Source organism: Echinops telfairi, unplaced genomic scaffold (genome assembly GCF_000313985.2).
Source record: "Echinops telfairi isolate 266 unplaced genomic scaffold, ASM31398v2 ScPeMD7_3533;HRSCAF=4204_0, whole genome shotgun sequence".
Taxonomy (NCBI): Eukaryota; Metazoa; Chordata; class Mammalia; order Afrosoricida; family Tenrecidae; genus Echinops; species Echinops telfairi.
The window spans coordinates 93,263,265-93,268,629 of NW_022107431.1; positions in this window are offsets into that span (position 1 = coordinate 93,263,265).

Genomic DNA, 5,365 nt, shown 5'->3' on the forward strand with positions numbered 1-5,365 from the left:
TTCATACTAGAGGCTGTGGACTTTGATCTTCATCAGAAAGTGCTTCAAATTCTCTTCAGTTTCAGCAGGCATAGTGGTGTAAATAGCATGTTACGGGTTGTGAGTCTTCCTCCAGGCCTGAAGCCATGCTCTTCTTCATGCTCTTCCACTTCTCTGTCCATCCGACAGTCTGAAAGCCCCATGGAAACCTATTCAGCATTACAGAAGCACTAAGGCCTCCAAGGTTTGGGGGGTAAGCACGAGGTGCAGTAACTGGCAATCAAGCCTGAGCCTCTTCTAGTCTAGCACGTAAGATGGGAATTCCACCATTAAGTTACCAACATTTGATGAGTAGTCTACCCAAAAAAAGACATTAAGAATTCCTGATTATAAAAAGTACCTAATGAAATTCTTTATGATAATTTCTTTTAAAAATATTTAATTATACAAGTATACGTAAGATTGCCTAATTCAATACAGGATTTCCAGTTAAATCTGAATTTTAGATTAAAAACGAGTGACTTTTCAGTGTGTCTTAAGTATTATGTGGGGTATACTTTTACTGAAAAATGTCCATTGTTGATCTGAATCTCAAATTTAACTTCTTGTCCTCTGAGGACAACTGTCCTAAGTCAGCGTATGTGTGTTTGCTGGGAATGGTGTGGAAAAAGATCACTTAAGGCACTACTTTTATCGAATCTTGAAGGATCTGTAAACCCAAATAAAAAATCTAGGCCACTACCATGGAGTCTCTTCTGAGTCCTAGTTACCCTGTATGGGGTTTCTGAGGCTATACATGTTTATAGGAGGAGATAGTTACTCTTTCTCCAGTGGAGCAGCTGGTGGGTTCACACCACTAACTTAGTAGCTAGCAGTCCGGTGCTTACGTGACAACACCACAAAGGAATATTGGTCCAGCAACAGCATTGGAAATACTGAGAGATGAGAGATTATGGAATATTCAGATAGCATCTAGAGCACAGGAAGAAGTGGTAAGTGGGGAGAACAATGGGGACAGTCATGAAGAGCTTTAATAAGATTTCCTAAAGGGGTGAGATTTCATGTTGAGAAGCACCATAAGTTGCTGAGGAATTTTAGGAGAATACCGTGTTTGGACTTAAATTTTACAAAGGTATCCTATGCAAAAGTATGGATAAGGAATTAGACTAGGTATATAAAGTGGCAAATACACTCAGAAATAAAGGAGCAAAAATAGTACTATATGGCAGATACAAATGATTTATATCACTAAAATGTAGAAGTAAACAGCAGTATGGTGGGGGTGGGGTGGGAGTGTTGCAGGAGGGTGAGGGAGAACAGCTCCCAGGGTTCTGATTTCTGATACTAAGTGGGTGGTCATTTCATTCATTAAGTAGGAGATCCTAGGAGGAAAGGCAGATTGTACGCTTTTGACATTCTGAGATTGAGGCTTATGGGATATTAAGATAAGGCCTTGAACTCAAAAGAAAGATTGGCTGGATTTAAAGGTTTGGAAATCAGTATTTAAGTGTTATATTGGTCATAAGGCAGCCCTGGTGGTGAAGTGGTTCTGAATTGGACTGCTATCCTCAAGGTCTGCTGTTAAAAACTACCAGCCACTCTGAGGGTAAAAGAGGGGCTTTCTACTCCCTTAAACAGTTTCAGTCTCAGAAACACTCAGAGCCCGTTCTGTTGTGCTCTACAGGATTGCTATGAGTCAGCATGGACTTGATGGCAATGAGTAATGAGTATTGGTCCTAAGACTGATCTGTAGTGTTTAGGTAGGGAACAGGCTTCAGTACATTATTTTAATATTATTTTATATAGTGATCTATAGATATTTACTTTTACTATATACTAGTCTTTACCATGATTATGGGAAAAGCACTACAAATCTCATTTCCTAGATGAGAAACTGAGGATTTGATTGAATGGCTTTCCTGAGGTCATACAGCTAGTAAAGTTAGGCTGATGTTCTAACTTCAAATCCAGAACTCTTTCCAGTATACCATGGAGGGTCTTATATTACAGGGAATGATTGTATAACTAACCACATCCTCCTTCCTGTAGCAGGCACATGCAGATCCCTTAAGCGTTTTCAAGCCCAGAGGTACAATGCCCACACAAAGATTATACCACAGCACTTTTGGCATGCACAGCACCACCCTGGAAGTTCCTATTTTGATGCTAAATGTATTTGTACATACTTGTTGTCTGAAGTAAAGGATAAAGAAAGCCTGGTTACATACAGGGCTCCGAGTTATTGGTGCCCTTGCTAATCTCTGTTTTGTTTTGCCCCTTTCCCCATGGGCCATGAAGAGAGAATCCTTAGGGCCACTGCAATTTTGAGATAAAATTATGTTCTACAGCCGAGATGACTGGAAATGGATTATACAGAGGAAAGCATGATGTAAATGCATTATTCCATTTCCTAAGTGAAGAAACTCTTATTGTTGAGGCCAGCACTGTGGTCCAGGACCTAATGTCTTCTTCATCTATGGACAAGGCTACAGACCCTCCATATAACTTGTCAGCTGCTCCCTTTGTAGTTTGCCTCCTACTCTGACTCTGAGCAGAATCAGTCAGGCCTCCTTGGGACTCTGCTTTTCTGTAGGACTGCTTTGGATGTTTTGGTTTGGATTCTGTGGTAGTTACATAAACTGGTGTCAATTTGGGATTTGAAAAGTAAAGGGGTGGAGTCTAGTCTGTCAATCAGGTCATAGCCAATAAGACCTCTGTGTGGACATGACCTTCTCCTGAGAATTCTGGGAACTCCTGTATTTCCTCCTTGGAGGATAGAGATATACTCTCTCTTTCGCTACGCTGATGCTCTACTGACAAGACACATGGCACTGTGCTGATAGACCCTGTTCCCTGGGAACTGGGGGAGCCACATGGAGACCCCTGTAAGCTCTGAGATGCTTCTACCGCCACTGGATCCACAAGACTTTGCATCCATTGTCCTGTGATCTTCCTGCATTCAGCATCATTGCATGTGTTTCATGAGTCTGAAGAGGACTTTATAGATTGGTATCAGACGTATGGGCTTAATCTAGACTGGGCTGGGGTGTTTTCTTAATGTACAATTACTCTTTATATAAAGCTCTTTCCTGCACATATGCGTGTTTATGAATTTGTTTCTCTAGTCTACCCACATTAACACAGATGATTTCACTGGAGCCACCTTTCAGAGCACTCTTGGCCACAGCAAAACACAGTTTTCTAGATCTCTGGAAACCCCGGGTGGTTCAGCAACCTCTGTTTCAACAACAATAGAGAGATGAAGCGTCTCATGAACCCAAGTAGGGAGTTGACCTCAGATTCTATGTCAGAAGTTTTGTTTTCCCAACTCCAGGCAGATGATTGAATCGTTCAATGATTATCCTCTTCTGTACCATAGATTGCTTACCTATTTCCCTATCATTTAACATGTTTATGTATAAATGTCTACTCAATAATCATGCAAATGTATTCACCCATAAAGCAAAACCTTTTATACCTTTGAATTATCTTTTTAAGGGCATTAATTAAATCATGCTTGCTGGCACAGAAATGAGGTGTCATATGAATTCTTAAGAATTTCTCTTTACAAAGATCCTACTTCCTTCTGCACTTTTTTTCCTTAATAAGAATCTATATAGGCCTATAGTTGTAAAAATATACATAGCAAACACCATCTCAACAATCTTCGATTCAGTAATCCAGAATTCTTCAAGTTGCACACCCGGCCTCACTATAAGGTCATACTTTCTAATGCCAATTCGATTGAAAATCTGTACTTGATCTCACTTCCTCTTGTCCTCTTATTCCATGATTCTAATTCCCTTTCTCCTAATTTCTTCTCAACTGTTACAATACTCTCTTCCATAGTTTCACTATCTCAAGTCGTACATCAAACAGTCTTCCTAACAAACCAGTGTTGTCCTTGTTAGGGGCCTTCTAGTCTGTTCCAACACATGGCAGCACCAAATTCAGCTTTTTATTTATTTTTTTATTTTAACTACTCTTTCTATTTATTTGAAGCACAGTAAAAAAAAAATTGGTACACTTTGGAAATTCAGTGGCACAAGGTACACTGCCATAACTTGAGGGACATTATACAGTTTTAAAAAAAGGAAAAAATTTCTCCTGTCTTAAACACTGCATTACATAATTTTAACCTGCCTAAACAGACCATTTACAAATATTAGGTCAACAAACTGCTAACATCCATAAAAAGGTAGCTTTCTTACTAAAATGCAAGAATTTAAAAGGTTGCTATCTAAACAAGAAGACAAAACAAACTGGAATGAAAGCCTAGATGTCACATCTAAAAGCGGGGCTTTTTGTTTGGGCCTTCATACTCTTCTCTCCCTCGACCATATTCTGCTGGAGTTCCAGGCCCCATTCCTCTAGGACCCTGTCCACCCACAGGCCCCGCACCTCCCTGCCCAAAGCGCTCAGTACGCATGTCACTTCCCATCATGGAGCCACTCATGGTTGCTGGGGGAACTCCAGGATTGGTTTCATAACCTATGCCACCTCCACCACCTAGAGGTGGAAATTTCTGGCCGCCTGAACTAATACAATGAACAATGGAGCCAAATACCACCTGGTGCCATGCCATCCGCACAATTACTATTATATTGGCCAATCCTGTCTAAAATCTTCCTCTTTGAGGCTGCCCCTCTATTTCACCAGGCACCACATCCTTCTTTAGGGACCAACATTTCTCCTAAAAGAAGTACTTACTATCCCCAAAGCCACACTGTCAAATGACCAGTCTTGCTGATAGAGGAGGACCACAACCTATCCCATGAGGCTGTTTCAGAACAAAAGACCACTCTCTCAAACAAACACAATTTCTGTGTAATTGGCCATTTTTTTCTGAGCAGCAAATAGGTGGAGAGAGTTTCTCATAAAGGACCTTCCTGGACAGTTCCACAGGCTTTATTATATGACTAGGTCAAGTGGTTGTGAATCTTTATTTTACATCTTGACTGAACAGCTGAGCTGCTCGATAACTCTGACTAAAGAACTTTGCTCCTATCAGGGTGCGATTAAAGTGAATGTCCCTTTGGTTCAGGTTTTTATACCTCTCGCCATCTGTTTAGGGCTCTACGAATCTTCAAACGAGTCTGTGAGGTTGTTGTCGGTGTTGCCGATCCAGTTCTGACGTGTAGCAACACGAAGGACAACCAGATGAAACAGTGGAGGTCCTGCCCCATCCTCACAATCACTGTAATGTTTGAGCCCGTTCCTGCAGCCACTGTGCAACTCCATCTCCTTGAGGGGTTTCACTTTGTCTGCTGACCTGCTACTTCACCAAGCACGACGTCTTTTTCCGGACTTGGGGTCTTATGATAACATGACCAAAATAGATAAGATGAAGTCTTTCCATCCTACTTCTAAGGAGCATTTAAAAAAA